The 24,510-nt window shown below is 42.0% G+C and overlaps 1 long non-coding RNA gene across 1 annotated transcript in view; it reads right to left on the reverse strand.

Annotated features, from left to right (window-relative positions):
- Positions 1-23,975, reverse strand: part of LOC149440839 (uncharacterized) — a 116,463-nt gene extending 92,488 nt beyond the window's left edge. The window contains exon 1 of the long non-coding RNA XR_016307490.1: positions 23,927-23,975. This is a non-coding gene — a long non-coding RNA (uncharacterized LOC149440839). The remainder of the gene's footprint in view (positions 1-23,926) is intronic.
- Positions 23,976-24,510: the final 535 nt, after the last annotated feature.

Consider the following 24,510-nt stretch of genomic DNA (forward strand, 5'->3'; position numbering starts at 1 on the left):
TGTCCAGTACATGATTAATCCAGACACTGAAAATGTCTTACACATGTGTTAGCCCCATACTCGGAAGGAGTAGTAGAATATGTTTTGGAGTGTAATTCTAAGTATGTCCATGCTGTGTGTGAGAAATATCTTATTAAATTGAGATCTTCCTTTCCACATAGTCTAAGAATTTATGACAAAAAATTAAATCTTTAACCACTTGCCCTCCAGAGGATTCACCCCCCCCTTCCTAACCAGGCCATTATTTGCTATGCGACGCTGCGTTATTTTAACTGACAATGGATTGGCGTAAGGCCAATGTGGTGCCAATATTTAAAAAGGGGTCAACATCTTTACCAAGTAATTATAGACCTGTTAGTTTAACTTCTATAGTTGGGAAGATACTGGAGAGTTTAATAAAAGACCACATAGATGAGTTATTGCTGGAAAAAAATATTTTAAGCAACAGACAGCATGGATTCATGAAAGACAGAAGTTGTCAAACAAATCCTATTGCTTTTTATGAATGGGTGAGCAAAACCTTGGGCAGAGGGGTCGTGGTGGATGTGGTATACTTGGATTTTGCAAAAGCATTTGACACAGTTCCCCATGGTAAAGTCTATGGGCTTGGAAAAATCCGTAAGTAAATGGATAGAAAACTGGCTAAAAGATCGTATTCAGAGAGTAGTGGTTAATGATTCATACTAGAATGGTCTAGGGTTGTCAGTGGTGTACCCCAAGGTTCAGTGTTGGAACCCTTACTTTTTAATATATTTATAAATGATATATGGTCTGGGATTAAAAATCCCATTTTAGTCTTTGCAGATGACACCAAGCTGTGCAGTGGAATAACGTCTTTACAGGATGTCTCCAATTTACAAGCCGACCTCAATGCACTGTTTAATTGGCCAACTATGTGGCAAATGAGGTTTAATGTTGATAAATGTAAGGTTATGCACTTGGGGGCAAAGAATATGCATGCATCATACATACTAGGGGGGGTACAACTGGGGGAATCAATGGTGGAGAAGGATCTGGAAGTTCTGGTAGATCACAAGCTTAATAATGGCATGCAATGACAAGCTGCGGTTTCTAAAGCGAGCAAAATCCTCTCTTGTATTAAAAGAGGTATAGACTCCAGAGAGAGAGATATCATATTACCCTGGTACAAATCATTAGTAAAACCTCATCTGGAATATGCAGTTCAATTTAGGGCACCAATTCACAAAAAGAACATTGGGGAACTGGAGAAAGTACAGAGAAGGGCAACCAAACTGATAAGAGGCATGGAGGAGATCAGCTATGAGGAAAGATTAGAGGAACTGAATTTATTCTCTCTTGAGAAGAGGAGATTAAGGGATATGATCAACATGTATAAATACATCAGTGGTTCATATAGTGAATTCGGTGTAGAGTTATTCACCTTGAGGTCATCACAGAGGACAAGGGAGCACTCTTTACGTCTGGAGGAAAGTAAATTTAATCTCCAAAGACAGGAAGATTTCTTCACAGTAAGAGCTGTTAAACTGTGGAATAGACTCCCTCAAGAGTTGGTTCTGGCCAGCTCAGTAGATTGCTTTAAAAAAGACCTGGATTCTTTCTTGGATACACAGAATATAACTGGTTACTAACATTTATAGGTAAAGTTGATCCAGGGAATATCCGATTGCCTCTCGGAGGATTAGGAAGTAATTTTTTCCCCTGCAGGAGCAAATTGGATCATGCTTTTCTGAGTTTATTGCCTGTCTTTGTATCATCTGTGGGTGTAGAAGTATAACTTTTTTTTATGGTTGAACTTGATGGACGTTTGTCTTTTTTCAGCCAGACTAACTATGTAACTATATACCTGTGTAACTATATGTAACGATTAGTCATCCGGTGATCGACCCTAGCAGTAATTGTATTAAAATAAAGGCAAGAAAATATGTCAAATTAGTGTGTGAGAATAAAGCAAACGAAATGCAATCCTATACATTACAGGAGAGCCATTTAGGCAGTAATGGCTGTATGCATAGAAAAAAAGAAAATGCATCTAGGTTAACCAACAGTAAACAAAAATTTCCCTCATAGGATGCGGATAAGTGTCATAGTAAAAGAAAAGGTACTACTACTGGTCGTTCCATCCAACAGCTAGTGGGCTGAACACCATAGGATTGATTTAGTAAAGTCAGTTGCACTCATTTCCATTATCCAATCATGTGCAAACAAAAATGTTGGTATTGTTTACAAAATGAAGCTTTACCACATTACATTTACAAAAGAAAATAAGTGCAACTGCACTTGAAGAGTGCAACAGTCTATTTGCCTTTAGTAAATCAACCATTATGTGTGTTCCAATAGTTGACTCTTAAAGCGGAGCTCCACCCAAAAGGGGAAGTTTCGCTTTAAAGACTGGTCCCCCACTCCCCATTAAGGATTGGCACCGTTCGGGAGGAGGTGGGGAGCAGGTACCGGAAATTGACAGGTACCCACTCCCACTTCCTCTACGATCGACTAGGTGATCAGAAGCGGAAGTTATCCTCCTACCCTCCTTCCCCCATAGTCTTCTGGGACACGTGACAGGTTCAGGAAGACTACGCAGCCATTTGGGAAGTGCAGTGCTACTCGCCCATGCGCAGTGGGCACCTGGCTGTGAAGCTGCAAGCACCACTCTGAAGATGCTGGCGCCTGGAACACCATACAGCTGGTGAAACAGGCTTCGGTGAGGACACCGCGGGATCGTGGGACAGGAGAGTAGCTGTTTTTTAAAAGTTAGCAGCTACAGTTTTTGTAGCTGCTGACTTTTATTTTTTTACAGTGTGAGTGGAACTCCACTTTAAAGTGATTTTAAAGCTTTACCTTTTTTTTTATCAAAATAATAATCATGCCATACTTATCTGCTACATGCAATGGTCTTGAGCTGTTTGTGTCTATTCAGCCAGGCTCTGCTTACTGCTTCTCAGCTACCTTCCCTCAGCAGTTCAAAGAGGCCAAACCTGATAAGACAGAGGTAGCTGGGCAAAAATTCTGCAGCCAAGTGAGAGGCCCTCCACTTTCTGAATTGGCATGTGAGCAGTCGGGCCAGAGCCTAAAAGCATGCAACCCAGATTTGGTGGTTGGCCCCTCCCTGACTGCTATTAGGCTTCAGAGAGAGGGCCCTTTGTTCTTGAATTTCTTCAGCTGATCACCTTGTTTCCTAGAGCTACCCTGGACTTCTCTGTGAGGGATGCTGTTTATGAGGAAAGTCTAAGGTAGCTGTGTTCTGAACTGTTTTATTGATGTAATGATTCTCAGCTTGACACTCTGTTACAGAGTCTTATACAGACTATGCCATACAGCCTTGAAAAGTCTGTGTTTGTACAGCTTTTATTATTATTCTTGTATACCTGTTTTTGCTATCCTGAACCTGTGTTGCATTATTGCTTGGAACTTTGCTCCAGTTTAGTAAATAAGTAACAGTTACTCTTTGTCTGATCATTTGTTTGATTACCTGTTCTGTTAACCTGCCATCTACAAGCAGGATTGGCCATGTCAGCCAATGGTGACTGGAGTTCCCTAAACAGCAGCAAGTGTTAGTACTACACTAAAGGGAAGCAAGCAATTTACCGTCCCTATAATAATGACCCCCTGATTCCTGGCAGGATTCCTGCTGCTACAATTATCAAAGTACAGAGAGCCAGATCAAGGCTTGGATGATTGGGTAAAGAGATTGCAGGCCTGCTCCAATCCTATATCCAATTCATTAAAGGTGTGATTTTACCTTCACTTTCTGTCTCCGCCTGGTTTTTGGTTCCTGACACTAAGGAAGCAGAATGTAGAGAGTTTTGGGAATTGTTAGAGAAAAAACATATACACATACATACATTGTACATAGGTTGAAATGGATGGACCTGTGTCTTTTTTCAATTTTAAAAACTACAGTATGTAACTACACTGCAGAACTGTTGTTCCAGAAACATTTTCCAAAGAAGAAAATGAGTCTAGACATGCCATGGATCTCATTCACAGCTGCCAATCATATCCCTATAGAAGCAGTTGGGATTACCTGAATAAAAGTTGAGCTGTGGGAGCAGGAGCTCAGTCAGAAGGGCAAAATGATCATACTCGCCTCAAGGCATATGTGACCGCAGGTGATACTGGAAATTATTATCATCAGAGGACTGATGAAGGGGCACTGCTGCATGTTCTTGGAGCATTGAGGGTTCTGACATATGCTCTGCAAACTGTTGGGAAAAGCTGTCATTGTCAGGGTTCCCTTCAGTAGAGAGGGTGTGGTAATGCCTAATAAAGAATTCATACTCCCCATATATGTAAGCTCTCACCATGGATAACATGGCCTTGTTGTTCTCATGGAACCCTTGCCCACAGAAGTAGCTAGATTTGTTGCCAAGACCTTCAAAATATTCCTGCAAGATATGGTATCAATTAGAATCCACAACATCAAGACTCTTCCAGTCTGCCTTCTGCCTGCTGCCTGGGACAGCAGTGGCAAAACCCCAGTCACAGATGTGATTACCCCAAAGGTGGAACACACAGAGCTCCAAGAGTTGCATGGTTGTCACTTTGTGGCTAGAGTGAGTATAACAAAGTTTAGAAGAAACAAACAGAGAATGGACAGGAGAGCGATACTACCACTCTTACAACTGACCACTGAGGAACATCCACTAAGTTAGAATCAGTAAGGTGTCTAAAGTGGTCAGAGGTGTTCTCACAGGGCTACAATGACCTGGGTTGTAGAGATTGAATTCAACATGAGATACCCTCAGAACAGCCCTTCTGTCCAAGAGAATTATGGAAGCATACCTTTACACCTCTAGCAAAGAATTAACCATATGCTAGAACAGATGATACAACAAGATTTGATCGAAGAGGCTAAGAGCCCATGGGGAACATTAGTTGCCTTGGTGAGAAAGGAGGATGGCATCATTCCCTTTTGTATGGAATATAAGCATCTGAAAACTGTTACTGTGAGAAATGCCTATCCTCTTCACGAATCCAGGAATGTTGCCCTGGGGCAGTGGGTATTGTCAGATCTGGCAGATTGGCTGAAAACCACTTCCATTGCTCCTATTGTCAAGGTCCTACCTTTCCTCAGGGCTTGTGCTGCTCCATGTGCTGGCATCCATCTTAGGTGTCTGCAAAGCATTGTGGGATCCTTTATGCTTTCAGCCTCTGTGGCTCCTCCCCCAGGAGGTGGCGGCTTATCACATATAAGTCTGCTGTTTGTAGCTGTCCATTGCATTCGTGTCCTGTCTGTTGCACAGCAGCAAGCTCCTGTTTAGTTTCTCATTGCTCTCCTGGATACCGACTCGGCTTTGGCAAGACTCTTTCCTGGCTTCTGACCCCGGCTCTGGTGATCATCCTTCCTGGCTTCTGACCCCGGTTCTGGCGACCATCCTTCCTGGCTACTGTTCTACCAAGTCATCCGCTGTTGCTGTTGGACTTGCATAGACTCTGTCTTGTTTTGTATAATAAACCTACCTTTAATTGCACCTCCTTGTGTGTCTGGCTCCTCGCTCCCTGACACCTATAAGGTTGAGTCATTTTCCAAAGGATGCTTATGCCACATTCTAGAGGGCATTGAAACCCTGCCTTTAAGATATTAATTTGGCTAGCATAAATAAATATGGTACACTATTTCTCCAGTTATTATTATTTATAAAGCGCCAATGGTTCGCTCAGCGCTGTACATTACAAAGGGGGACAGAACATGTGACAGAACAATATCAATACAATGCAAAACATGAGGGGATCGAGGGCCCTGCTCTTTCGAGCTTACAATCTAGGAGGGAGGGGATGGTGGCACAGGAGGAGATAGCTGTGGGGTATGGAGTGGTAGGAAGAGTGGAGGAGGTCGGCAAGTTAGCAGGGGGTGGGGTAGGCTTCCCTGAAGAGATGGATTTTCAGGGTGCGCCTAAAGGAGAGGAGAGTAGGTGATAATCTGATGGGTTGGGGCACGGAGTTCCAGAGGATGGGTGACACCCTGGAGAAGTCCTGGAGGCGGGCATGGGAGGAGGAGACCAGGGAACTAGAGAGAAGGAGGTCCTGTGAGGAACGGAGTGTGAGTGCTGGGCGGTACTTGGATATTAGGTCAGTGATTTAGTTCGGGGCAGTATGGTGGACGGCTTTGTACGTCAGTGTTAGGATTTTGAATTTGATCCGTTGCACAATCAGAAGCCAGTGGAGGGATTGGCAGAGGCGGGTGGCGGAAATGGAGCGGTTGGAAAGGTGAATGAGTCTGGCAGCCGTATTCAGGATCGTCTGAAGCGGGGATAGCCAGCGGCGAGGCAGGCCAGTGAGGAGGGAGTTGCAGTAGTCGAGTCGTGATATGATGAAGGAGTGGATGAGCTGTTTAGTGGTTTCTGGGGTTAGGAACGTGCGTATTTTGGCGATGTTGCGGAGGTGGAGTCTGCACGAGTTCTTTAAAGATTGGACTTGGGGCTGAAAGGATAGGTTGGAGTCCAGAATGACACCAAGTACTCTGGCCTGTGGGGCGGGTTTGATGGTGGCGTTGTTGGATGTGACGGAGAAGTCAATGGGGGGTGGTGTCCGGGCTGGGGGAAAGACAAGAAACTCGGTTTTGGAGAGGTTCAGTTTAAGGAAGTGGAGCGACATCCAGTCTGATATGTCGGTCAGTAGGTGTGTGATTCGGGTGTAGACCGAGGGGGTGAGGTGGGTGTCAGAGCAGGGCTGTGGAACGGACAGGTAGGCCTAGTGGCAGGGTAACTCACTGACTGACGACAACCACCACCAACAGACCGAAGTCCCTCAGGGCGCGGAGTCTAAGTCCCAGGCTGCCCTTCACCAGAGCCCCTGATGGTGGGGATGGACTTGACGCAGCCAGGAACCAGGTCGCGGCCCCCGAGACACCCCGGCTGCGGTAATGGCCGCCGCCAAGGGCGTGTAGCTGGTAAGAATGACAATAGCGTAGTCAGGCAGGCCGGGTCGACAACAACGGGACAAAACGGTACAGAACAGTAGACAGAGAATCACAGGTCACGGGCCGGGTTTAGCAATGGAAGGTCAGATCGAAGGAAAACACAGAGAATGGTCTAGTCACAAACCGAGTCAGATACCAGAAGAGTCACGAGAGTATACACAGAGCTGTAGCAAGACAAAGACACACGACACAAGTGCAAAGAGCATGTGCGGATCACAGGCTTATATGTACTCAGCCACAGCCCTCTGGGGGATGGACCTCAGAGACCTGAAGGCATAAAAGACTCCCACCATGCTCTGCAGAAACCCAAGATGGACGCCAGTACGTGAAGCCGCACAGTCTCTGGGAAAAGGTAGGACCTTGACAGTGGGGGGTTGAGAGATAGATTTGTGTGTCGTCGGCATAGAGGTGGTAGTTGAAGCCGTGAGATTGTATGAGTTGGCCAAGGGAGGAGGTGTAGATGGAGAAGAGAAAGGGCCCGAGGACAGAGCCTTGAGGGACCCCAACAGAGAGGGGGAAGTGGTAGCATTATAGGTAACGCTGAAAGAGCGTTGTGACAGGTAGGATGAGAGCCAGGAGAGAGCAGAATCTCTGAGGCCGAGGGAGTATAGTTTTTTGAGGAGGAGGGGGTGGTCGACTGTGTCGAAGGCCGCAGAGAGGTCAAGGAGTAGGAGCACTGAATAGTGGCCATTAGCTTTGGCAGTTAGCAGGTCGTTGGAGAGTTTGAGTAAGGCAGTTTCGGTGGAGTGTAGGGGATGGCAGCCGGACTGTAGGGGATCGAGGAGGTTGTTGTCGTTGAGGTGAGAGCTTAGGCAGGTGTAGACTAGGCGCGCGAGGAGTTTAGATGTAAATGGGAGCAGGGAGATGGGTCTGAGGTTTTTTGGGTCATTGGGGTCCAGGGAGGGCTTTTTAAGTATGGGGGTGATGTGTGCATGTTTCAGAGGGGAGGGGAAAGTGCCGGAGGAGAGGGAAAGATTAAAGATGTGGGTGAGGGAGTGTAGGATGGAGGGGGAGGGAGGTCATAGGAGTTGTGAGGGGATAAGGTCGAGGGGGCAGGTGGTGAGGCGGGCATCAGAGAGTATCTTGGAGACTTCCTCGATGGTAGTAAGGTCAAAGGTGCGGAGTGTTGGGGGGGGCTTCAGTATGAGGAATGTAGAGTGGGGTGGAAGTGGGGGTCAGAGCAGTGGTGGGGCCATGGGAGAGGGGTGATGAGGGGGAAGCTGAGTGAGGGGTAAATGGTTTGGAGGGAGTTTGAGCAGCGACGAAGTCCCTGTGGGTTATGTCGAGGGAGAGGGGGGATGAGGGGGTAGCTGTGTGAGAGGGGACAGGTTGAGAGGGCGTGTGAGTTGCAGCGATGTCCTTGCGAATTGTGTCAATCTTGTTTTTGAAGTGATTGGCAATCTCAAGGGCAGTGAGTGAGGTGCTGGGTGGAGGTGGGGGTGGTGAGAGTAGAGAGTTGAAGGTGGAGAAGAGTTGGCGAGGATTGGAGGAGAGGGCCTTGATGAGGGTCAGGAAGTAGGCTTGTTTGGCTGCATGGAGGGAGGAGGTGATTGTGTTATCACTAATGATGAGGCACTATTCTTTCCACTTACACCAACAGTGGGGCACTATTCCACCCAGTAACACCAATGAGTAGGTACCATTCCTTCCACTGACATGAACGGTGGAGCAATATTTCTCCCACCTATGTCAATCGTTAGGCACCATACCTTTCACTGATACCAATTATGGGGAATTATTCCTTCTACTGACAGCAACAACGAGGCACTATTTTTCCCACTAACAGCAGCAATGGGGCACTATTCCTGCAACTGGCACCAACAATGGGGTACTATTCCCCCCACTGACAATGATGGGGCACTATTCCTTCCACTAACACCAATGATGGGGCATTATACCTCACACTAATACCAACAATTGACACTATCCCTCCAGCCAATAACAATGCTGGTATACTATTATTCCTCCTAGTGATAAAAGGTGCAATGTAATTTTCTTACTCCCACTGGCAACCAAGCCTAAAGCATTATTTATTCCCACTGATGCCAGGGCATTTTCTACTCCCACAATCCAACCCCCCTAAAGTCTGAAGGGCTCACTGAAGACCCCTGATCTAAATTATATAGTTATGTTGTCTGCCAAATTCGCGGATCACTTTGCACACTTAGATGCTGTGTTGGCCAGACTGCCACTGTATGTGCTGAAGCTCAAACCAAAGAAGTTCCATCTATTCATGCAAATCCAGCCTCTAAGACATGTCATCTCTGTTTAAGGCATACTCCCAGAAAGTAAAGGTCATACAGGAATGGACAACTTCTGGGGCTTGCATGATCTTATCACCATTTCCTCAAACACTATGCCCATCCCTTTGCCCCAATATACAATAGGCTATAGGTTGTGCCACATAAGAGTGGAATGGGGACTAGGAGAACAGACTGCTTGCCCCCCTTCTGGCCTTTGGTGACTTTGCTTACCTCTCCCATCTGTTCTGGCCAAGACCTGGTGCTGTACTCTCGCAAGTACAAGGCAGCCAGTAGAGGGACATCACCTATGCTAGTTGAAGCCTATTTGCAATGATAGGAAACCTGCAAACTACAGCTGCTTCCAGCTGGAGCTGTTGGCGTGGGCAGCCATCAAACACCTAAGTACCTCACAGCAGCTAAATTCAAGGTCTGGACAGATAGCAATCTGATGGTACATCTCCATAAGGCTAAATTTGGCAATGTTGGGCAGCCCATCTGATGAAGCTTGAATTCTCCTTGCGTTATCACCCTAGAAGGAAGAGTAGGCCTCAGGTAAACCTCATCCATGTACTGGAAGGGTATAACTTGGAGGAGACACAGAGAGAGGATCCAGTGATTGCCCATCAAAAAGAAGCAATACAGTTATGGCAGTAGCCCAGTCCCAGAGCAAATTTGAAGATGTTACCAAAAACCAACAATCCGCTGAGACAGTGGTCCTATCCAGTGATGTATTTAGGATATCTGGCACGCAGGGGAAATCATTTTCTAATACCGCATCCCCCAAATATGATCCAAAGTGCCAAATTGTGGGTGTGACAAAATTGTGTTAACAGTGGGAGGGGCTTACAGGAACATAGTTACATAAAATCTGAGTCTATCCACTATAGACAACACACATATGCCAGAGTCCATTTTCCCACAAAATATGCATTAATGATTATACCGCAATCAGGAGTCTAACAGTTTTATTAGGAGTCTTTCAAGTTTTATTAAAATGAAACTGTTCCATTACATGTGCTTTTCGACATACAGCTAACCTTAAAGAAGTTCTTCAGGAGTAATGTACTTAGAGTCCAATGGTCAAGAATATGTCACATACAGCCCAGCATACAGAGTGCAGTAGTCAGGTGTATAAAACGTAAAACATGGTGTCTATAGTGCGAAGCTCAGGAGTGCTTAACACACAAAGTGAAGGGGTCAGGACTGCATTACACAGACAGTGCAGGAGTTAGGAGTGCATAACAAACAGGTTACTTTACTCCCAAATCAAACCAAAAATAACCCCCTCTTCACAATACAAATCTCAGCCCCCTCCAGCCCACATCCCCCACAGTACAGATCTCAACCAGCACAAACCCCTCAGTACAGACTTCTCCTCTTGCACAAACCACTTAATGCAGACTGACGTGCCCAGCAAAGACCTCTTAGTACATACCGACCCCCCAGAACATCCCCCTCAGTACAGATGGACCCCCCTTCAGCACAGACCCCTCAGTATAGACACCCTTCCCCCCAGTAGAGACACCTCAGTACAGACTGACCTCCCCCCACATGGCACCCCAGCATGGACACCTCAGTACAGACACCCCTTCCAGTACAGACATCATCACCTCCAACCAGTACTGGCACCTCTTCCCCTCAGTACAGACCTCACAGCAAAGATATCCACTTCCCCCTGTACAGACCCCTCAGTACAGACTCCTTTTCCCCAGTACAAATCTCTCAGTATAGACACCCCTTCCCATTCAAACTTTCCAGTACAGACATGTCATTTGGCACTGGAGGTACTGACCATTTACTTTTTTACACTTAAAATGTTAGAAGACAGATCGCATCATGTTCACTTTATCAGGTTTGCAGTGGCAGTACTGACCTGAGATCAAACTGCCTCACAGGTGGTGTGGAAGCACTTCTGCCTTTTGGTTGTCCACAGAAGATACAGTTAGACCAGAGACCCGGTTTCGAAAGTAAGTTCTTGCAGCAATGGTGCCACTCACAAGGCATTAAGAAGTCACACACCTGTACCACCCACAAGGCAATGAGGCATGTGTGAGGTTCAATCACACACTGATACAACTGCTGAGAAGTATAGCTCATGGTAAATGAAGGAAATGGATGCCTTAATGGAAATACAACCATATTTCCAGTGGTCTGAAAGTACATTCATACAGTACCTTAAAGAACTGGCTTGAGGGCAGCCATAGCATGCAACTTCTCCAGAAGACCCAGCTACTGTGGGGAACCTCTCCCTGACTGCTATCATAGTACTCCAGGTCCAGTGTGGTGACCATTTGTTATCGGGCCTTGGATCTCCCCAGCAATGCAACTGTGTTATCAGAGCTACCCTGGACTTCATAGTGAGGAAAGTTTTTTAAGAGGATAATTTCAATTATCTGTGTTCTGAACTGTTTTACAGGTGAAACTCAAAAAATTAGAATGTCGTGCAAATGTTCATTTATTTCAGCAATGCAACTTAAAAGTTGAAACTAATCTATGAGATAGACTCAATACATGCAAAGCAAGATAGTTCAAGCCGTGATTTGTCATAATTGTGATGATTATGGCTTACAGCTCATGAAAACCCCAAATCCACAATCTCAGAAAATTAGAATATTGTGAAAAGGTGCAATATTCTAGGCTCAAAGTGTCCCACTCTAATCAGCTAATTAAGCCATAACACCTGCAAAGGGTTCCTGAGCTTTTAAATGGTCTGTCAGTCTGGTTCAGTAGGAATCACAATCATGGGAAAAACTGCTGACCTGACTGTTGTGCAGAACACCATCATTGACACCCTCCATAAGGAGGGAAAGACTCAAAAGGTAATTGCAAAAGAAGTTGGATGTTCCTAAAGTGCTGTATCAAAGCATATTAATAGAAAGTTATGTGGAAGGGAAAAGTGTGGAAGAAAAAGGTGCACAAGTAGCAGGGATGACCGCAGCCTGGAGAGGATTGTCAGGAAAAGGCCATTCAAAAGTGTTGGGGACTTTCACAAGGAGTGGACTGAGGCTGGAGTCAGTGCATCAAGAGCTACCACACACAGACAGATCCTGGACATGGGCTTCAAATATCGTATTCCTCTTGTCAAGCCGTTCCTGAACAACAAACGTCAGAAGCGTCTTACCTGGGCTAAAGAAAAACAGACCTGGTCTGTTGCTCAATGGTTCAAAGTCCTCTTTTCTGATGAGAGCAACTTTTGCATCTCATTTGGAAACCAAGGACCCAGAGTATGGAAGAAGAATGGAGAGACACACACTGCAAGATGCTTGAAGTCCAGTGTGATGTTTCCACAGTCTGTGTTGATTTGGGGAGCCTTGTCATCTGCTGGTTTTGGTCCACTGTGCTTCATTAAGTCCAGGGTCAACGCAGCCGTCTACCAGGAGATTTTGGAGTATTTCATGTTTCTTTCCGCAGACAAGCTTTATGGGGCTGCTGACTTCATTTTCCAGCAGGACTTGGCACCTGCCCACACTTCCAAAAGCACCAAAACCTGGTTCAATGACCATGGGATTACTGTGCTTGATTGGCCAGCAAACTCGCCTGACCTGAACCCCATAGAGAATCTATGGAGCATTGCCAAGAGAAAGATGAGAGACATGAGACCGAACAATGCAGAAGAGCTGAAGGCCGCTATTGAAGCATCCTGGTCTTCCATAACACCTCAGCAGTGCCAAAGGCTGATAGCTTCCATGCCATGCTGCATTGAGGCAGAAATTGCTGCAAAAGGGGTCCAAACCAAGTACTGGGTACATATACATGCTTATACTTTTCAGAGGTCCGATATTGTTCTATGTGCATTTCTTGTTTTATTGATTGCATGTAATATTCTAATTTTCTGAGATTGTGGATTTGGGGTTTTCATGAGCTGTAAGCCATAATCATCACAATGATGACAAATCACGGCTTGAACTATCTTGCTTTGCATGTAATGAGTCTAGCTCATATATTAGTTTCACCTTTAAAGTTGCATTACTGAAATAAATGAACTTTTGCACGATATTCTAATTTTTCAAGTTTCACCTGTACTGAAGAAGTGATTCTCAGCTTGACTCTGCTATTATAGAGTCTTTGAGAGACTATGCAGACTATCTGTTATGCAGATACATATTACCGTGAGTCCAAGAGACATTGCTGTGATAAGTCAATGTTTGTGCAGGTCTCTTTATTTTGCAGTGTATGCATGCTTTTTGCTTTCCTGAACCTGTTTTGCATTATTTGCATTTTAACTTTTCACCTGTTTAGTAAACTGCAATTTACAGTAAAGCTGGTCATAGATGGATTTTTTTTTTCTGATCGGTCAGTTGGCTTTCAAGGTGGATGAAGGAATCCTCCCCACTGCACTGATGTATTCTAACAGCAGTACAGTACTGACAGAGCAAACTGATCAGTACTGCAGCTGATTGGCTGCATGTGCTGATTGAGCACAAATTCTCTAACAGTCCCATTGGAGAGGAGTCAATCACTAAATTAACTCCTCTTGAGTGGAAATGGCCATAGATAGATCGAAATTCGGCCGGTGTCTGTTGAACCATCTGAATTTCAATCTATCTATGGCCAGCTTTTCTCCCTGTCTGATCATTGACCCAATTACCTATTCTGTTAAAGACCTATCCACACAAACGCAAACTGTAATTGCTGCCACAGGTGTACAGTTGCAAGAAAACGTATGTGAACCCCTTGGAATTATGTGGAGTTTTGCATGAATTGGGCATAAAATGTGCTCTGAACGTCATCTAAGTCACAACAATTCAAGAACACAGTCTGCTGAACATAATACTACACAAACATTAGATGTTGCCATGGTTTAATTGCACATAACATTTAAACATTCACAGTGCAGGGAGGAAAAAGTATGTGAGGCCCTAGCTTAATGACTTCTCCCAGAGCTAATTGGAGCCAGGAGTGAGCCAACCTTGACTCCAATCAGTGTGATGATATTAGATGGATTGTTGACAGCTGTCCTGCCCTTAAAAAACACACACCTGTTTTGGGTTCACTGGTTGCAAGAAGTACTGTCTGATGTGAACCATGCCTCGCAGAAAAGAGCTCTCAGGAGACCTACGATCAAGAATTATTGACTTGCATGAAGCTGGAAAGGGTTACAAAAGTATCTCCAAAAGCCCTGATGTTCATGTGTCCACGGTAAGACAGATTGTCTACAAATGGAGAAAGTTTAGCACTGTTGCTACTCTCCCTAGGCATGGTTGTCCTGTAAAAATGACTGCAAGAGCACAGCGCAGAATGCTGCATGAGGTAAAGAAGAATCCCAGAGTGTCAGCTAAAGACCTACAGAAATCTCTGGCACATGCTAACATTTTTGTTGACACATCTACAATAAGGAAAACATTAAACAAGAATGGAATACATGGGAGGACACCACGGAGGAAGCCATTGCTGTCCAAAAAGAATATTGCAGCACGTTTGAAGTTTGCAAAAGAGCACCTGGATATCCCATAGCACTACTGGCAAAATATACTGTGGACAGATGAAACCAAGATTGAGTTATTTGGGAAGAACACACAACACTATTTGTGGAGAAAAAAAGGCACAGCACACCAACATCAAAACCTCATCCCCACTGTAAAACATGGCGGAGGGAGCATCATGGTTTGGGGCTGCTTTGCTGCCTCAGGGCCTGGACGCATTGTTGTCATTGATGGGAAAATGAATTCCAGAGTTTATCAAGACATTTTGCAGGAAAACGTACGACCATCTGTCCGCCAACTGAAGCTCCGCAGAGGATGGGTGATGCAACAGGACAATGACCCAAAGCATACAAGTAATTCAACAAAACAATGGCTGCAACAGCACAGAATACGCCTTCTGGAGTGGCCCAGTCAGAGTCCTGACCTCAACCCGATTGAAATGCTGTGGCATGACCTTAAGAGAGCGATTCACACCAGACATCCCAAGAATATTGCTGCACTGAAACAGTTTTGTGAAGAGGAGTGGTCCAAAATTACTCCAGATCGTTGTGCAGGTCTGATCTGCAACTACAGGAAACGTTTGGTTGAGGTTATTGCTGCCAAAGGAGGGTCAAACAGTAATTAAGTCCAAAGGTTCACATACTTTTTCCTCCCTGCACTGTGAATGTTTACATGTTATGTGCAATTAAACCATGGCAACATCTAATGTTTGTGTAGTATTATGTTCAGCAGACTGTGTTCTTCTATTGTTGTGACTTAGATGACGTTCAGAGCACATTTTGTGCCCAATTCATGTAAAACTCCACGTAATCCCAAGGGGTTCACATACTTTTTCTTGCAACTGTATCTACTAAACAATGATTTGATGGAGGTGTACACTTATGCAGTATGCAGTCAGCTATTATGTGTTTTTTTATTGTAATTAACTGAAATCACTTTACAGAGGTCTGTTTTTTACTTTGACATGAAAGAATCTATTTCTCTTGATCAGTAAAAAGAAATATCTACTATGATTCAATGTTCCTTCACAAGAAAGCATGACAGCTTCCAAGGGGGATACTTTTTGTAGGCACTGTATATGGTACATGCTGTTAGATTTCAGAGATTTTGTGTCGTGTATTGAGTCATTACCTTACAACAATTTCTGCTACCTTTTTTAGACTGCGTTATTGCACACAAATTATTTTCTATTCCTATTCCCTTCTTTGTGTTAGTGCCTTAAAGAGTCATTATCCAGTGTAAACTCTTTCCACTAGCTTTTCCTTTATGCTTTTGGCTACCTGTAATGTAACCTCACAGAAGAATACATTGTACAATTATGGTGTGCAAGGGAATGGGGAAGAGAAAAGTGCATATAGGTAAAAATACACGAAAAACACATTTAATATTATTATTAATAATGGATTAGTGATGCTGCCTTTGTTATTATCAGTCCCTTACCTTTTCCATCAAACTCTTGTTCACATGTGTATATGCTCCTACTCTAGTTTCTGATAAAAATAGCTGCAATCACTTCTCTCCTACCCTTGACCTTCTCTATTTATATGTTTTACCTTTTTCTTCCTTTTGTTTAACCACTCAGCTACTCAGTAATGCACTGTTAACCATTTGGTGTTCACATCAGCAGAATGATAAATTATTAGACCATTCTTTGCTATTCAAAACACTATTAGCTATGCTAAGTCATATAGCGAATTTTAATGTAATTATTGTGGACTGTAAATCCCCATCACCAAATCATTCCACTTTAATTACAGGGATATAATAAATCCTATTTATTATTATTATTGTTAATGTCAGTGGTAGCCTTTATACTTAGATCATAATATCATTATCTTTCTGAAAGCAGCTTTGATTATATACCTGTTCATTGATGTTGACCTGCCTTGGTAAAAAATCCTTCTCAAAAATGACAGGTAAAATCTGCAGATATGGTAAAAATGGATCTTTTCTAATCATAAATTCTGCTACAGACCATAAAGCCTGATCCAGTATCCTAGTTCTTGCCAGCAATCAAAAGTTTAAAGGGATTTCCCTCTTCTGAAACTTTCCTTCCCTGGTGAGGTGAAGGAGAGAGGAATAAAAACCTGATTGTTTTATTTTTGGAGCGAGAAAAAGTCCTTATAAGGCTGTCGTCTGGCGCATCTCTCTCCTCCCTCCCTTCTCCCTCCATCCCTCACTCCCTCCCTACGCTCCTTTCACGTAAGATGCTGTTGCTGGGAGACAGGTTCCTGTTGCTAGGGCTGCGTGGGAGTAAAACCATGTTAAAAGAGTAAGAAAGAAAGAAAAAAAGAAAGAAAGAAGGCAAACATTCTGCTATCCTAAAGTCTAACACAATATGTATTAAACATTTTCACTTAAACCCCTTGCTTAAATGGTACCTGTGATATAAATGCTTTCAAATCTTGATTTCTATCTGCTTTAAAGACTTTCTGCATGCTTTCTATATTGGTGATCCACAATAAAATGGCCCCTTGGCTTATGTTTGTTCATATAGCCTCCTGAAATAGAGCTTGTTTTGGAGTGGACATAAAGTAAATGAACATTAGGAAACAGTCAAACTAACAATATACTATCTGGTATTTACCTATTACAGTAAATGTGTTCTTTTAATATAAAACTCAAGTTATTGGTATTTTTGTTTTATTATGAAACCATTTTCAGACAAACGTCTTCAAATGAAAGCAAGTGTCATTCGAGGAGCCCATTAGAGATGGGCAAATCAAAAAGTCAATGTGGCAATCACCAGTCAGCACTCCATTTTTTCCAATCTGCAGAGAATCATGCAGTTCATTTTCTGATTGATTTACTGCGATTTAAAAATTGCATGACTCTCCACAGACTGGACAAATCTACTTTCATTTATTAAGGAATTGTGGAATTACCCAAAATAAAGAGAGATTTAGATACATTTCCTGGTTTGCCTAACCTAATTAATTTTCCCATCCAAGCAGAAGGCATTCCAAAGGCAAATAACCATTCATGCAAATTAGGAAGCATCAATCACTTGGGCAATGTGAACAATTATTTAATGATTAAGGGGCAGGTATGTGCGTAACGTGAGCAAAATTTGTATCCCAATCCTTCCTTTGAAGGTGGGGTACCGATTTCAGTAATACTCTACAGTACATCCCCAATAATGTAAACCTTATTAGCAGATCACACCTTTAGTGGTCCAGTTTCCAATTGGAATGTAGAATCTACATAAAGCTGTGTAAGCTGTGCGTTTATTTAAAGGTACATTCTAGAAAAAAAATAGCAATTAAAATTATACAAAGCCTAAGCACAAACTACCTTTGCTTTCATTCTAGAGTTGTTTGCAAACATCAGGCCACCCTGCTTTGTAAATGTCTCTAGTTATCAAGAACCTTGTATTATAATTCTCCTTGTTCTCAAGCCTCATATTGTATAAGCCAAGTAGTCTCAAACACACTCATCACCCTGGGGATGCCGACATGGCATATATCCTACTTTCTACATTGATCATAATCATGCATAAACCCATTCATGTACCAATTGGTTCCTATACAGATTCTTAGAAACACTGTGTATTGGGTAATTTGGAAAAATGAAAATTGAAAAACAAACAAAAATGATTGGTAAGAAGATGCAGGCCCACCTGCAAAGGCCCTGCTTCATTTGGTTTACCAGAAACATGGGAAGAATACAAAACTCAAAACAAACTTGATTGAATTCGTTTTAGCATAGTGGCATGATTTTAGGATTGCATTGGTTGCTTACTGAATTATTCTATTTGGACCCATGACTTGTTCTTTAAAGAGAGACCATCAAGTGACCAAAGTAACAATACTGTCATAATGCAGGCACCTTGTACTATCTGTATGTGTACCTGTTAATCCACTAACTAGTATTTTGTTTACCTGTAGACCCCTACATCCAAGGGTACACTATACATAGGGTCAAGACTTCTGTTCAGCTTGATGTAAAACCCTTGCCCTTGCTCCTTGCCATCCTGAAACTTAGCCATATTCCTGCTGTTTAACAGTCTAATGAAAGAGCCACAGTTTCCAGTAAAAGGTCTTTTATTGGACTGCAAAACAGTCAGGAATCTGGCTTATTTCTGGGAGGGAGCAGGGCTTACATGTGAGCCAGGCAGAAGTTCCAACCCTATGTGGAATTCTGTTGCCTAGGATCCAGGACATCCCCAGGCCCACAGGAAACCAGCTGAGGATTTTCAAACGTACTTGCAGGTGCTAAAAGGTAGATACATTTTGACTATAATGTTAATGTTACTTGTGAACACCTGATAAGTCACTCTAAACAATTTAATTTGAACAAGTCCCATAAAGATGGGGCCAGGCTTAATGATTTTTCTCCCCTTGGCCAGCTACCTTATTCCTCCCAACACAGCATACAGAACCAAAAGATTTACCAAGATTGACAAAAATATATTAATGGCGAGATCATGATTATAATTACAGAAGTTGAATCAAAACTAAATTAATACAAAGCAATCAGACAACATGTCCACTGAGACAACATAAGTATTGTGCAGTCATTAGCAGAAATATCCAAAGACAAAATCAGCACCATACTGACCCCACCAGAAAGACAAAAATATATTAATGGCGAGATCATGATTATAATTACAGAAGTTGAATCAAAACTAAATTAATACAAAGCAATCAGACACGTGTCCACTGAGACAACATAAGTATTGTGCAGTCATTAGCAGAAATATCCAAAGACAAAATCAGCACCATACTGACACCACCAGAAAGACACAATCAGTACCATACAGCATGAAACATGTCCACATGTTCAGCACTGTACTGAGACCACCAGAAACATCTCTGCAGATTAGTGGCATTGCTATTGAGTATAAAGGGTAATATTCCCAATATTTTAATATTTTATCAGTCAGTTAGTAATCAATGAATACTGTACACAACTGGCTCTTCTGTACCCAAACATCAATTTGTCACAGGTTTGTGGCAAAGAAGGGAAAAGGAAAAAAAAGAAGAAAGCAGGGTACTGCTGAAACTTTGGTTCCCACTTTCTCCCCTTTATCTGACTTGGACCTTACATCCAAGGCTCAGCTGTTGTGCACCACCTGGGCAGGATAAGCAGAGGCAGGGTGGGATTTCAACTCACTGTTTGTTTTGTAGGGTGCTTTAGCCTGCTGTTTGTATAGCACCCTGGTACCTAACTTGCAGCCTGAGGGAAGCACCCAACCCTTTGGTATATGAAGTGCATCCCTCGGACCTCAGCAGTCTGTAGTGGGAACATTGCTCTCTAATAGTCTCATGTAACATGTTACCAGTTTCATATTGTCTTCTGCAGTGTATCCCCAGCCACAAATGTAGCATGTCCACACTCTTTGACCCTCATTTCCTCTGCTACGTCTGCAGTCTCTGACATTGCTCATAAACATTGCATATATTGAACATTATGTGCAGCCTGTAGGTGATATCAGGAGCTCTATTTGAGGCCCCCATTAGCTCATAAGTTGACAACCACTAGTATAGTGGCTGTAGCACTTATTCAAAACTTAATTAAGGCCACTGCAGTCAGTGGACATAGCAGCAAGCTAGCCATATTTCAAAGTGGCCAGGGTGATCAAGCACTGCCCCCTGATAGCCCTGGTGCCCTAGGATATGCCCTATATGACTTAGCTAGAAATTGGCCCTGATTGGAATGCTCTTCATTGAGGTAGAATACCTTAAGCTCATGAAATACATTTGCAACTGATCATAAATTATTTGTAAAAATTCCTTATATATAGTATTTTTGAACTGTGTATTCATGATGCAACTGGTACACTGAGGTACAGGATGTATATTGGTTGGTACTGCTGCCTTCCTCATACCTACCAAAAATACCTAAAAGCCTAGGAAGCAAAGTGTATTGCTTCATGGCATATCTTAGGCCCTTGCAGCTGTGAAAGGATTGATATCACTAGTGCAGATTATGGCTAAATGACGGTGTTTATGCTGTCAGAACAACAATGTATGTGTGGGAAGAGGAAGAAAATATATCCTACATAGAACGGAAATGGCTTATTGTCAAAAGGGAGCAGTAAGGAGAAAGTGGGTGGCAGGATGTAGACAAAGGTGTTAAGAAAAAATAGATTAAAAAGGAAGAAGGAACGATCAAACGTTGCATAGACATGGAAAAAAGAGAACATTTGCTAATTCAAAGTCTATAATTTTCATGTGTGTGGATCATAATGGTCTTTCAGGCAAACTGACATCATTGTAACATTGCCTGCCCTGAATTTATTTCAGAATTTTCCACAATTCCTCCATATTTAGTATTGGGAGTCCAGTAATCATAAGTTCTGCATACACTGTCTCGTGTGTTAAATTTGTGGGAAAAGTGGAAATGGTACCTCCTACTAGAGCCAATCAGATCCAACTTTTCATTTTTTGATTTTGATGGTCAACGGCAAGTAGTATCACATAATGGCCCCCATATTTCCCTATTGCTATTGATTCCAGGTAAATAAGGACCCTTACTTTTTAATATATTTATAAATGATATAGGGACTGGGATTAAAAATACCAGTTCAGCCTTTGCAGTTGACACCAAGCTGTGCAGTGGAATAACGTCCTTACAGGATGTCTCCAACCTACAAGCTGACCTCAATGCACTGTTTAATTGGGCAACCATGTGGCAAATGAGATTTAATGTTGATAAATGTAAGGTTATGCACTTGGGGGCTAAGAATATGCATGTATCATACATACTAGGGGGGGGGGTACAACTGCGGGCATCAATGGTGGAGAAGGATCAGGGAAATCTGGTGGATCACAAGCTTAATAATGGCATGCAATGCCAAGCTGTGGTTTCTAAAGCGAGCAAAATCCTCTTGTATTAATCTTGTATTAAAAGAGGTATAGACTCCAGAGAGAGAGATATCTTATTACCCCGGTACAAATCATTAGTAATACCTCATCTGGAATATGCAGTTCAATTTAGGGCACCAATTCACAAATAGAACATTGGGGAACTGGAGAAAGTACAGAGAAGGGCAACCAAACTGAAAAGAGGCATGGAGGAGCTCAGTTATGAGGAAAGATTAGAGGAACTGAATTTATTCTCTCTTGAGAAGAGGAGATTAAGGGGGGATATGATCAACATGTATAAATACATCAGTGGTTCATATAGTGAACTCGGTGTAGAGCTATTCACCCTGAGGTCATCACAGAGGACAAGGGGGCGCTCTTTACGTCTGGAGTTAAAGAAATTTAATCTCCAAACACAGAAAGGTTTCTTCACAGTAAGAGCTGTGAAAATGTGGAGTAGACTCCCTCAAGAGTTGGCTCTGGCCAGCTCAGTGGATTGCTTTAAAAAAAAGCCTGGATTCTTTCCTAGATACACAGAATATAACTGGATATAACATTTATAGGTTGATCCAGGGAATATCCAATTGCCTCTTAGGGGATCAGGAAGGAGTTTTTTTGTCTTTCTCTGGATCAACTATGGGTTTGGGATTATAACTTTTTTTTTTCTTTTTTATGGTTGAACTAGATGAACTTTGTCTTTTTTCAGCCAGACTAACTATGTAACTATGAATGGACTCAAAATAGAGCTTTCCTGTGTGAATATGTGTATTGCTGGATCAGGACGGTAGCTGGCCATCAGTATATGTACAAGCAATCAAGATTTCACACAGATCCCCATAGAAAACCTCTACTCTGAGTTTGTTCAAGGTTTTTATTTTAACTGAAGCCCTGCTGAATGGTGAGTTTTTGTTCTGACACCCAAAATGTGTTGGCTTTTTTTTTAAAGAATATATTAATAATTACATTTGGACTCTTTTATCCTTTTAGTGCTTATTAAAAGATTAGGGACATGTTCATCATATTTATCATCTTATGATATGATTGGAGCAATGGATATCTCTCTTTTTATTTTAAGGTTTTAGCGATAGATAAACTAAATTTATTGCATTTTTTTAATAGTAAATAATATAGTGTTACTCAATGCATGCCTATTATAGTGTTACTCAATGCATTCTTTTTGTAAGAATACAATACAGAAAACATAGTTTTCATCTTATAATATGAATGGAGGGATGGTTCTCTCTCTGATAACTTCAAGGCTTTAGCACTGGATACAGAAAAAACAAATCTACTGTATCTTCTAGCAGTGATTATTATAGTGTTACTCAAAGCATGCCTATATTCTTTAGAAAGTAAGAATACAAAACAGAAAATAGAAGAGAAAAGTAGAGTGAAAACATTTTCCTTGATCTATCCTTCTGTCCTTCCATCTGTTTAGTGAAAACAGAGGCAGGCTAAAAGGAACAAATATTTCCTTAACTAAACCAGTTCAAAAACTATTCACACCTGCGGTTTCAGTAATGCATGTTGATGTGTGGTTAGTTACAATGTTATTCATTTTAAAAGACACCTCAAAATACTGTACAGTAGCTTCCAATGCACCACATGCAGCATTGCACCACAATGCACATTCCATGCTCATTTGCCCATTGAGGTGCATTGGCAGCCCATTCATTATGAATGGGAAACCCTAATTCAATGCATGATAATGCACTTTGCAACATGTGTTAATGCGTATGTTTTTAATACATAGCGGTTGAATTGGACTTTAAAGAGAAAATACCTGCATATCTTACTTCCATCACAAAAAACAAGGTCTAGTCATGATTTTAGGATAAGGGGCAAATCATTCTTTTTTGCTCCTCGGTTAACTGTGCATTCACAACTGCTGGTTTACAGCACAGATACAGCCTAATCCTATGAGCCATTTATTGATTATTATGAATTTATAACAAACTTGAAACATGCAGGTACCTTTTGTTTTATAAATGATCTATCTATCTATCTATCTATCTATCTATCTATCTATCTATCTATCTTTATGTCTATCTCCATTTTTATACATCTATTTGTGCCTAGCTGCTGTCCTTGCTCTCCCTCCTTTCCTTTCGCCCACACATTCTCTCCCACGCTCTCTCTCTCTCTCTTTTCACCCCTCCTTTTAATGAATTCCTTATTTTAGCTTTTCTATTTATAACACAGGGCTGGCAACACATAGCAAGCAGTGGCAATAGCAACTTCCACTTCCAAATACAGTTACCCCCCCACAAATTTTATACTGGCCACAAACTGCAGTATGAACTATCTCCATTTCATGGACTGAATGCACACACAGAAGTAAAGCAGAGCAATAAGGGGCAGTGCAAGTATGACACAAAACCTGTTACAGAGTACATTCAGACTGCTGATTTTCCTGTATGGTTGGGTTTAACGAGGGATCTTTGTTTAAAATCTGTTACGGCATATTATCTAGATAGATAACAGTGTACAAATTCGTCATAAGAATAAAAAAATCCAATGAAAGGTACAGAGCAAAAAATAAGTCTTACTTACCTGGGCAAGAACAGCCTGTGAAGAATTAAGTAAGTGCTGTGAATCATCTGGAACAATAAAGATAATTCAATATACAGTATGATCAAACTGTATAACACTACATTAGTTGTTGTAATATCCATCAATGCTGTTGTCATAAAGCTGTAGGATATAGATTCACACAATCAATCTTTTTGGATTTAGCACTATTATCCACTATGTGTATTATTTTGGATTCTAGAGATATGAGATGTTTTTTACTTTTATTTGTAATATTATACCAACAGTTTTCCAGTGTGGTGCTCACCAGTCCTGCTGTATAATGTATGTACACCTGCAGCCACCCCATAGATAAGAAAGTGCCCTATGCCCTCTATAAAATAGCAAAAACAGCAAATTTCTGTGTTTGTATGTAACAAGCAAGTACCCATCATCAGATCCATACTGCTTACGATACTTAAAAAAAATATATATATATATATATATATATTCTCATATATATATATATATATATATATATATATATATATATGTTCTCACATATAACATTTCAATGTTTATCTTTAGCTTGTACATAAAGTACATATTTTTATCTCCAGTATACA

This window comes from Staurois parvus, unplaced genomic scaffold (genome assembly GCF_062004578.1).
Source record: "Staurois parvus isolate SC_StPar_1 unplaced genomic scaffold, SC_StPar_1.0 ptg001051l, whole genome shotgun sequence".
NCBI lineage: Eukaryota > Metazoa > Chordata > Amphibia > Anura > Ranidae > Staurois > Staurois parvus.